General features: G+C 46.8%; 1 protein-coding gene across 18 annotated transcripts in view; it reads left to right on the forward strand.

Moving 5' to 3' along the window:
* Positions 1–12,046, forward strand: part of LOC126284515 (mucin-17-like) — a 321,811-nt gene that overhangs the window by 87,722 nt on the left and 222,043 nt on the right. The window lies entirely within an intron of this gene.

Below are 12,046 nucleotides of genomic sequence, written 5' to 3' on the forward strand. Positions count from 1 at the left end.
CAATATACTCCAATTGACTCTGTCAAAGGCCTTCTGCCAGTCTATAGAACAAAAGCAAATTTCGTCATTAACGGTCACAAGTGTCTCCGACAATATCCTCATGATGCCAATAGCGTCTCTGGTCCGTTTTCCTTTCCTGAAGCCAAATTGATCTTCTCCCATCACTTCTTCAATTTTCTTTTCCAGCCATCCATTAAAACACCAGATATCGCCGCACTGTTCAAATCAAATGGGTCTGAGCACTATGGGACTTAACTTCTGAGGTCATCAGTCCCCTAGAACTTAGAACTACTTAAACCTAACTAACCTAAGAACATCATACACATCCATGCCCGAGGCAGGATTCGAACCTGCGACCGTAGTGGTCGCGTGGTTCCAGAGTGTAGCGCCTAGAACCGCACAGTCCTGACGGATGCGTTCGTCGTACGTCCTACACTGATTTCTGCGGTTACTTCTTTCAGTGTCGGTTGTCTATTACTAGTGACAACGCTACGCAAACGCCGCTACTCTCCGTCGTTAAGTGAAGGCCGTCGGCCACTGCTCTGTCCGTGGTGAGACGAGATATCTGGACTATGGTGTTCTCGCTACTCTCGATACTGTCGACCTCGGAATATAGAACCACCTAACGATTTCCAAAACGGAATGACCCATGCGCCTGTCTGCAATTACCATTACGCATTCCAAGTCTGTTAATTTCCGTCGCGCGACCATAATCACGTCGGAAACCTTTTCACGTGAATCGCCTTAGCACAGATGACAGCTCCGCCAACGCACAGCCCTTTTGTACCCTGTATGCGCGGTACTGCCGCCGTCTGAGTACGTGCGTATCACTGTCCCATCACTTACATCACCTCAGTGTAAACCATACTCTTAACGTGTCCCGAAAGGAATTACTCAAGGAGCGTCAGGTTAGACGAATGCGCTGGCCACGCATCAGCTCTTCCTTGTCCTATGCAGCGTTCCTCAAAATCGACATGAGTGCTCAAGTGTGGTGGGGCTCTGCACAGAGAAGGAGACAGACTACCAACACTTCTCGGAAGTGTGGTGTGCAGCAAGTGCCAGTCAGCTGCTCCAGTCAACCTAGGTCGCAGTACCGCAGGTCCTTGAAGATGGTCATCCGCAGGTCGCGCCCACATGTTCACGGAGAACTTTTGTCGGTGCGTTCTAACAGCAAGCGCATGCGGTTTCTCATAGTCCCAGATGTGGCTGTTCCTGCTGTTAAACTACCCGTCACGTGTAAATAAGGGCTCATCTGCAAATAAAACATGTATATGTGGAAGGCAACAGTATTCACTCTTTCGTGTGGAAACCACTACACAAACTGCATCGGATGTGGGTAATCTGCTGGTCCTAAGACTCTTTTATAGATGGTACGCGTGTAAGTTGTACTCCTGTAATACTCCCCAAACAGATACGCGACCTGTTCCCATAGCACGGGCTGGGATGCTTGAGGTTTCACTGCAAAATCAACGTATCAATTCACCCTCATGATGTGGTGTTCTCACGTCACGCCTGCGGCCACCGACATGCAGAGGACGCAAACTCCTTGTTTCTTTTGGGCTCCGCTGAGTTGCAGCCAAGGTGCTGTAATGTGGGTGACTTCTGTTAGAAAACTGACTTTCACATGAAATCCATATTCCACATTTCACGGAGTAATAACGGCAAGAAAATCTCAATTCAGGACTAGTAAGATGCACGACACTGAATGTAACAGTATTACAACAACACAGGCTGAATGCAACAGCGGTAAGATGCAGGTCGCTATAGACACAGCACTGCCAGACAAGTTGAGTAACCGGACTGGTTCAACACCAGAAAACAGCGACATCACTAGGGTCTGCGGAGAAGTTGTCTTGGAGCGGTGCGCATAACTCATAAACGGCGGCCCAAAAGTATCTGTTCCTTGACAAAAAATTATAGCGTTTGTGTGATCGATCATCCCTCAAAGACGGTCAGCGAGGTTCTAAAACACACTGTGTACAGAAACTAACTGATTAGATGCCTTTGTTTCTTGTTTGTGGCCCTCCCCCTGCCCCTACGTCTACAACACTTTCCTATGGAAACGTCTGCTGCAGGTTCCGTTACCCGACGTTGTCACGATCGAGGGGACAGAAAGACACTTCACGTAAGCGATTATTTATGTAGAAAGAGAGAAGCGGAGTTAATTTTCAGGGCAGCATGTTTCCATAGTCACCAGTAATAGTATTCCACCATTTCAGTTTGCTACCCCTTTAGCGTGATTCTGTAGAGATTAACGTACCTGCCTTTCACAGCGTATACTTTTGGCTGTTATTGGTTGCTGTTTTAATATTTAGCAAACGTGTCGGCACCTGCGAGGCAGCAGTGCTGTCATGAGACGCCGCCTCGCACCCTCAGCAAGGGCGAGCGCACTCAACTAGCACTCCTTCTCATGACCCACATTCCCATTGCCAAAGCACCTTTTGATTCGTGAATGTATAAGTAAGGAACAAGCTGTCAGAGTTATTTTTGCTATGAAATGGCATGTACTGGTTCTGAAACTTAGTTAGATTTTACTCTTTCTTGTTAAAATTTGGTGTTTTAAAAAAATGTATAACTTATTGTTTGTCATATTGTTTATACCGTGAAATCTGGTGATGGGCAGAGCCCGAAACATCATATTTCGAATAATTTCGTTTCATACTCGCCTCCTACGTTGCCTACTCAGTGGCGGAGATATATATATATATAACAGGGTGTTACAAAAAGGTACGGCTAAACTTTCAGGAAACATTCCTCACACACAATTATGTTATGTGGACATGTGTCCGGAAACACTTACTTTCCATGTTACAGCTCATTTTATTAGTTCTCTTCAAATCACATTAATCATGAAATGGAAACACACAGCAACAGAACGTACCACCGTCACTTCAAACACTTTGTTACAGGAAATGTTCAAAATGTCCTCCGTTAGCGAGGATACATGCATCCACCCTCCGTCGCATGGACTCCCCGATGCGCTGATGCAGCCTTGGACAATGGCGTATTGTATCACAGCCGTCCACAATAGGAGCACGAAGAGTCTCTACATATGGTACCGGGGTTGCGTAGGCAAGAGTTTTCAAATGCCCCCATAAATGAAAGTCAAGAGGGTTGAGGTCAGGAGAGCGTGGAGGCCACGGAATTGGTCCGCCTCTACCAATCCATCGGTCACCGAATCTGTTGTTGAGAAGCGTACGAACACTTGGACTGAAATGTGCAGGAGCTCCATCGTGCATGAACCACATGTTGTGCCGTACTTGTAAAGGCACATGTTCTAGCAGCACAGGTAGATTATCCCGTATGGAATCATGATAACGTGCTCCATCGAGAGTAGGTGGAAGAACAAGGGGCCCAATCGAGACATCAGCAACAATGCCTGCCCAAACGTTCACAGAAAATCTGTGTTGATGATGTGATTGCACAATTGCGTGAGGATTCTCATCAGCCGACACATTGTGAAAATTTACAATTTGATCACACTGGAATGAAGCCTCATCCGTAAAGAGAACATTTGCACTGAAATGAGGATTGACACATTGTTGGGTGAACCATTCGCAGAAGTGTACCCGTGGAGGCCGATCAGCTGCTGACAGTGCCTGCACACGCTGTACACGGTACGGAAACAACTGGTTCTCCCGCAGCAGTCTCCATACAGTGACGTGGTCAACGTTACCTTGTACAGCAGCAACTTCTCTGACGCTGATATTTGAGTTATCGTACGAAGAATTACCTCGTCCATTGCAGGTGCCTCGTCGTTCTAGGTCTTCCCCAGTCGCGAGTCATAGGCTGGAATGTTCCGTACTCCCAAAGACGCCGAACAATTCCTGTCGGAACACCTTCGTTCTGGAAACCTGTCTCGATACAAGCGTACCGCGCCACGGCTACTGGCCCGTGCTAATCCATACATCAAATGGGCATCTGCCGACTCCGCATTTGTAAACATTGCACTGACTGCAAAACCACGTTCGTGATGAACACTAACCTGTTGATGCTACGTACTGGTGTGCTTGATGCCAGTACTGTAGAACAATGAGTCGCATGTCAACACAAGCAAAAAAAAATGGTTCAAATCGCTCTGAGCACTATGGGACTCAACATCTGAGGTCATCAGACCCCTAGAACTTAGAACTACTTAAGCCTAACTAACCTAAGGGCATCACACCCATCCATGCCCGAGGCAGGATTCGAACCTGCGACCGTAGACGTCACACGGTTCCAAACTGAAGCTCCTAGAACCGCACGGCCACACCGGCCGGCCAACACAAACGCCGAAGTCAACATTACCGTCCTTCAATTGGGCCAACTGGCGGTGAATCGAGGAAGTATAGTTCATACTGACGAAACTAAAATGAGCTCTAACATGGAAATTAATCGTTTCCGGACATATGTCCACGTAACATCTTTTCTTTATTTGTGTGTGAGGAATGTTTCCTGAACGTTTCGCCGTACCTTTTTGTAACACCCTGTATAAGGTGGACGTCATCTGTGAATAGGATCGTGGCTGCCTGGTGATGAAACCAGTGACAGAACTGTCAGATGTGGAAAGTCTGTTGCTATTAATCCCGGTACGCGCTGTAAGTGATAAGACTAGTAACAATTGTCACAGGAGAATGTTCCAACGGGCGTCTGACGTACCCTGTACTGGTGGGCCAACTGCCCGGTACTGACACGGCGGTCGCCTTCCACAGTGTTAGTCACATTTTCCTCCAAGTCTGGTGTCCTTCATGTTTTACTCCTTCCTGACACGACCTCTCGCAGACAAATGCCGAAACGCTGTTGCAAACATTGAGTACTTGGTTGTTACCTGCGGGGATGCGTCTCCTGATACAACCAAGCTACCTGGCGCCCATTGCCATTTCCCTATCCTTAAGTAAAACAAATGTCGGCAAGCTCTCGATTCGAATACAGAACCATTGTGTACAATGCTGTATCACATCCACTACAAGGTGAGTCAACAAGAGAAATGAATCGGACACAACATTAGGAACTACTATGGTAGGAGATGGCGCTAGGGTATGACTTACGAGGTATGAGGAACAGTGCCACACTCTAGGAGGAAACCATGCATAATGTAACTGTGGCAGCATGTCACAGTGCGCATTAGACAGCAGTCTCTATAACCAAGTATGGCTGAATAAATGGTTCACAGCAATATACATATATAATTACCCTATATATATAGGGTAATTTTTTCCAGCATGTACAAACACTAGGGACTGACTGATGATTATATACATATAATCGATCAGTCCCTAGAGTTTGTACTTGTCACATCAGTTGTTGTTGTTGTGGTCTTCAGTCCTGAGACTGGTTTGATGCAGCTCTCCACGCTACTCTATCCTGTCCAAGTTTCTTCATCTCCCAGTACCTACTGCAACCTACAGCCTTCTGATTCTGCTTAGTGTAGTCATCTCTTGGTCTCCCTCTACGATTTTTACCCTCCACGCTGCCCTCCAATACTAAATTCGTGATCCCTTGATGCCACATAACATGTCCTACCAACCGATCCCTTCTTCTGGTCAAGTTGTGCCACAAACTTCTCTTTTCCCCAATCCGATTCAATACTTCCTCATTAGTTAAGTGATCTACCCATCTAATCTTCAGCATTCTTCTGTAGCACCGCATTTCCAAAGCTTCTATTCTCTTCTTGTCCAAACTATTTATCGTCCATGATTCACTTCCATACATGGCTACACTCCATACAAATACTTTCAGAAATGACTTCCTGACACTTAAATCTATACTCGATATTAACAAACTTCTCTTCTTCAGAAACGCTTTCCTTGCCATTGCCAGTCTACATTTTATATCCTCTCTACTTCGACCATCATCAGTTATTTTGCTCCCCAAATAGCAAAACTCCTTTACTACTTTAAGTGTCTCACTTCCTAATCTAATTCCCTCAACATCACCCAACTTCATTCGACTACATTCCATTATCCTCGTTTTGCTTTTGTTGATCTTCATCTTATATGCTCCTTTCAAGACACTGCCTATTCCGTTCAGCTGCTGTTCCAAGCCCTTTGCTGTCTCTGACAGTATTACGATGTCATCGGCGAACCTCAAAGTTTTTATTTCTTCTCCATGAATTTTAATACCTACTCCGTATTTTTCTTTTGTTTCCTTCACTGCTTGCTCAATATATAGATTGAATAACATCGGGGATATACTACAGCCCTGTCTCACTCCCTGCCCAACCACTGCTTCCCTTTCATGTCCCTCGACTCTGATAACTGCCATCTGGTTTCTGTACAAATTGTAAATAGCCTTTCGCTCCCTGTATTTTACCCCTGCCACCTTCAGAATTTTAAAGAGAGTATTCCAGTCAACATTGTCAAAAGCTTTCTCTAAGTCTACAAATGCTAGAAACGTAGGTCGGCTTCTACTAGTTTTTCCATTCTTCTGGAAAGAACTCGTGTTAGTATTTTGCAGCTGTGACTTATTAAACTGATAGTTCGGTAATTTTCTCATCTGTCAACACCTGCTTTCTTTGGGATTGGAATTATTATATTCTTTTTAAAGTCTGAGCGTATTTCGCCTGTCTCATACATCTTGCTCACCAGATGGTAGAGTTTTGTCAGGACTGGCTCTCCCAAGGCTGTCAGTAGTTCTAATGGAATGTTGTCTACTCCTGGCGCCTTGTTTCGACTTAGGTCTTTCAGTGCTCTGTCAAACTCTTCACGCAATATCCTATCTCCCATTTCATCTTCATCTACATCCTCTTCCATTTCCATAATATTGTCCTCAAGTACATTACCCTTGTATAGACCCTCCATATACTCCTTCCACCTTTCTGCTTTCCCTTCTTTGCTTAGAACTGGGTTTCCGTCTGAGCTCTTGATGTTCATACAAGTGGTTCTCTTATCTCCAAACGTCTCTTTAATTTTCCTGTAGGCAGTATCTATCTTACCACTAGTGAGATAAGCCTCTACATCCTTACATTTGTCCTCTAGCCATCCCTGCTTAGCCAATTTGCACTTCCTGTCGATCTCATTTTTGAGACGTTTGTATTCCTTTTTGCCTGCTTCATTTACTGCATTTTTATATTTTCTCCTTTCATCAATTAAATTCAATATTTCTTCTGTTACCCAAGGATTTTTACTAGCCCTCGTCTTTTTACCTACTTGATCCTCTGCTGTCTTCACTACTTCATCCCTCAAAGCTACCCATTCATCTTCTATTGTATTTCTTTCCCCCATTCCTGTCAATTGCTCCCTTATGCTCTCCCTGAAACTCCGTACAACCTCTGGTTCTTTTAGTTTATCCAGGTCCCATCTCCTTAAATTCCCACCTTTTTGCAGTTTCTTCAGTTTTAATCTACAGGTCATAACCAACAGATTGTGGACAGAGTCCACATCTGCCCCTGGAAATGTCTTACAGTTTAAAACCTGGTTCCTAAATCTCTGTCTTACCATTATACACTCCTGGAAATAGAAATAAGAACACCGTGAATTCATTGTCCCAGGAAGGTGAAACTTTATTGACACATTCCTGGGGTCAGATACATCACATGATCACACTGACAGAACCACAGGCACATAGACACAGGCAACAGAGCATGCACAATGTCGGCACTAGTACAGTGTATATCCACCTTTCGCAGCAATGCAGGCTGCTATTCTCCCATGGAGACGATCGTAGAGATGCTGGATGTAGTCCTGTGGAACGGCTTGCCATGCCATTTCCACCTGGCGCCTCAGTTGGACCTGCGTTCGTGCTGGACGTGCAGACCGCGTGAGACGACGCTTCATCCAGTCCCAAGCATGCTCAATGGGGGACAGATCCGGAAATCTTGCTGGCCAGGGTAGTTGACTTACACCTTCTAGAGCACGTTGGGTGGCACGGGATACATGCGGACGTGCATTGTCCTGTTGGAACAGCAAGTTCCCTTGCCGGTCTAGGAATGGTAGAACGATGGGTTCGATGACGGTTTGGATGTACCGTGCACTATTCAGTGTCCCCTCGACGATCACCAGAGGTGTACGGCCAGTGTAGGAGATCGCTCCCCACACCATGATGCCGGGTGTTGGCCCTGTGTGCCTCGGTCGTATGCAGTCCTGTTTGTGGCGCTCACCTGCACGGCGCCAAACACGCATACGACCATTATTGGCACCAAGGCAGAAGCGACTCTCATCGCTGAAGACGACACGTCTCCATTCGTCCCTCCATTCACGCCTGTCGCGACACCACTGGAGGCGGGCTGCACGATGTTGGGGCGTGAGCGGAAGATGGCCTAACGGTGTGCGGGACCGTAGCCCAGCTTCATGGAGACGGTTGCGAATGGTCCTCGCCGATACCTCAGGAGCAACAGTGTCCCTAATTGGCTGGAAGTGGCGGTGCTGTCCCCTACGGCACTGCGTAGGATCCTATGGTCTTGGCGTGCATCAGTGCGTCGCTGCGGTCCGGTTCCAGGACGACGGGCACGTGCACCTTCCGCCGACCACTGGCGACAACATCGATGTACTGTGGAGACCTCACGCCCCACGTGTTGAGCAATTCGGCGGTACGTCCACCCGGCCTCCCGCATGCCCACTATACGCCCTCGCTCAAAGTCCGTCAAGTGCACATACGGTTCACGTCCACGATGTCGCGGCATGCTACCAGTGTTAAAGACTGCGATGGAGCTCCATATGCCACGGCAAACTGGCTGACACTGACGGCGGCGGTGCACAAATGCTGCTCAGCTAGCGCCATTCGACGGCCAACACCGCGGTTCCTGGTGTGTCCGCTGTGCCGTGCGTGTGATCATTGCTTGTACAGCCCTCTCGCAGTGTCCGGAGCAAGTATGGTGGGTCTGACACACCGGTGTCAGTGTGTTCTTTTTTCCATTTCCAGGAGTGTATAAGCAATTGCATCCCCGCTCTCCTATTGTTTTATTCATTATTAAACCTACTCCTGCCTTACCCCTATTTGATTTCGTGTTTATAACCCTGTAGTCACCTGACCAGAAGTCTTGTTCCTCCTGCCACCGAACTTCACTAATTCCCACTATCTAACTTTAACCTATCCATTTCCCTTTTTAAATTTTCTAACCTACCTGCCCGATTAAGGGATCTGACATTCCACGCTCCGACCCGTATATATATATATATATATATATATATATATATATATATATATATATATATATATATACTGATGTGATAAAAGTCATGGGGTAGCGATATGCACATCTACATGGCCGTAGTATCGCATACACGTGTTATAAAAGGACAATGCATTGGCGGAGCCAGTCTATGGCAACTTGTGGAAAACCTCCCATATCCTGAGGTTCTCCAAACCCAATGAGCCTCCATCGACCATCCACCTCTTCCTATCGTCCTGTGTGTCTCCCCTCAGTGTTATGCAAGCTCTTGAAATCCATCCTTACCCAGCACATCCATCACCACCTCCACCAACATCACCTCCTCCCCAACACCCAATGCAGCTTTCGATGTTCCTTCTCTGTCAACAACCAACTTCTATGCCCAACTCATATCCTCTCCCTCTAGCTTAACTCCCGTCACTTCGCCATTTTTATCTCCCTAGACCTTGAAAAGGCCTACGACCACGTATGGCATCCTGGTCACCTGTTTAAACTCCAGGCCTAAGCTCTTCCTATCAACTATGTCCGTCTGATTGCCTCCTTCCTCTCCCACCGCCCCTCCTACATTACCGTCGATGACGCTGATTCCCACATCCTCTGTGGGTGGACCCCAGCGCTTTGTCTTCTCTACCTCCTGTATGCAGCTGATTTGCCCCCAACCCCCCCCCCCCCCTCCAGTACACCTCCTGCAGTATGCCAACAACACTGCTTTCCTTGCAATCGCTCCTACCGTTCAACGGTCTCAACGCCTTCTCCGCAATCACCTTGACCGTTTTGCATATGGCGGAAACAGTGGCTCCTCAAAATCAATCCTTCCAAGACACATGCAATCATCATAGGTCGTACCACTCAATCCCTCACTCTGGCTCCTTCATTTTTCCCTTAGCTCTTCTCCACCCTCACGTACCTTGGACTCACCATTGACTGTCTCTTCACCTGGATCACTCATCTCTGCTCTATCCAATCCACAGCCCACAACTGCATCTGTCTACTTAAACTCCTCTCTGGCCAGACATGGGGATAGAACCCCTCTACCATCCTCCACACCTACAAATCCTCACATCCATTCCTCTGTTATGCTAGTCCCACCTGGATATCCTCCCCCCCCCCTGTAAATTCTACAAGTCCCACCAGATCCTCGAGCCCCATGCACTCCACCTTGCCATCTGTATATGCCTACCATCCCCCATGCGGATCCTGTATGACCTGATTCCTTTCCCCAATCTGCTCCTTTTCCTTGAACATATCCGAGTCCTCTACACCTCCCACCGACTTGATCCCCCCTATCCTACACCCACTCTCTGCCGTGCCTTCACTGTTGCGTCCCCCCTACCCTCCACCTCCACGCCCTTCAACTCCTCTCCCATGGAGGCTTCCATCAACTCCCCCTTCAGAATAATGACCTCTCTTCCTCCATTTATCCCTCCTATCTACTCTGATCCTCACCTCCCCCTCCCTCCCTCTGTCCTTTTCCCTGGCTCCCTCCCCTCTTCCATCCTGTTGCCTTGTCCCTACCTACCTTCTCTTTGACTCCTTTCTCTCCCCCAAGTCCTTTTGCTTTCCCCTCCACTGCCTTCCCCACTCCTTCTCCCATCTTTCTTGCCACCCCCCCCCCCTTTTTCTGTGTCCTCTCCCTCCATCAATTCCTCCCTTTTTTGCTTTTTCTCTCCTCCCTCTTTTTCGCCCCCTCATCTGTCTGGATCCTCCCCCTCTCCCCCCTCCCCCGCATATGCCTTCGTACTCTATAGTGCAGTGTTTCCGTGAGTGTTCAGTGTTGTGTGTCCCCCTTTTTAAGTGTTGCGAACAGCCACCATACTGTCGCTACATGTGTTTTTAACTGTTGCGAACAGAAACCAGACTGTCGCCATTTTTTTTAATTGTGCCTGTCTATTTAGTATGTGTTTTAATCAGCATCACCAACCCACTGCTTTCATATTTCTTAGTAACTTTTCCGCCATGTTTCAGTTTTTAACAGTCGCCGTTTTACCTCCTGCATTCCTTGTTATGATATCTCCTCATTCCGTTTTTTATTTTTTTAACTTTTCTGTAGGCTGCAGAGCGGCGTATTATGTTGCTGTCAGACCCCACCCCCCTCTGCCGTGAGGGGGCGGGGATAGAAATTCAATAAAGGAAAAAAAAGCGGAGCCGTCATTTGTACTCAAATGATCCATGTGAAAAGGTTTCTGACGTCATTATAGGCACTAGAGGGGAAATAACAGACTTTGAACGTTGCATCGGGGCTTAATTAAATAGAATGCAAATAATTTTAATTTTAGTTCCTGTTTGTCCGGTTACGCAGTCTCTTAACCGGTTGGCCCTGAACAATATTAGTATGCAATCTGACTGCATAGAATAACAACAAAGAATGAAAGGAAATTTCCGTTAACACAATTAATTAATTAAGTCCCCAGCAACTATAAAAGCTACGAAACAAGAAAGCATAAGTGTAACTGTTCTGCGTGTGGAAGTGTGATTCAACGTACACATCTGGCACGGTTCTTCCTCAATACGACAAGATGCTTTAAACGCCATTTACACTGAAGTAATTAAAAAAAACTAGAAATACTATAATTGCATATAGAAACCAGAATTACGGTCTAACACAAGAACAGGAGCCAGATGCTTTGTTGACTGAACCTGTGACCAAGAGGCCTAAGACATTTAAAATAAAAAAATTTCTTTACCTTCATATATATTGACGAAAAATACACTCTGATCATTACAACATCCCCAATCCAACAACACCTAGTGTCTTGCCCAACAGAACAACTGCACACGACGTGGTCACAATTAGTACTCTAACTACGGCTACCTCAGAACCACAACTGCCCTCAGCAGCTTCTCAGCTGCAACTGGCAGTGGAGGCGGCTGAATAATACATTTGGCGCAATCTCTGGCGCTGTGACTCAGTGCAGCCACCTTTCAACGAGGAATGGTAGTTGGAGCTAGACGCGTGGG

This window comes from Schistocerca gregaria, chromosome 8, assembly GCF_023897955.1.
Source record: "Schistocerca gregaria isolate iqSchGreg1 chromosome 8, iqSchGreg1.2, whole genome shotgun sequence".
Lineage (NCBI taxonomy): Eukaryota > Metazoa > Arthropoda > Insecta > Orthoptera > Acrididae > Schistocerca > Schistocerca gregaria.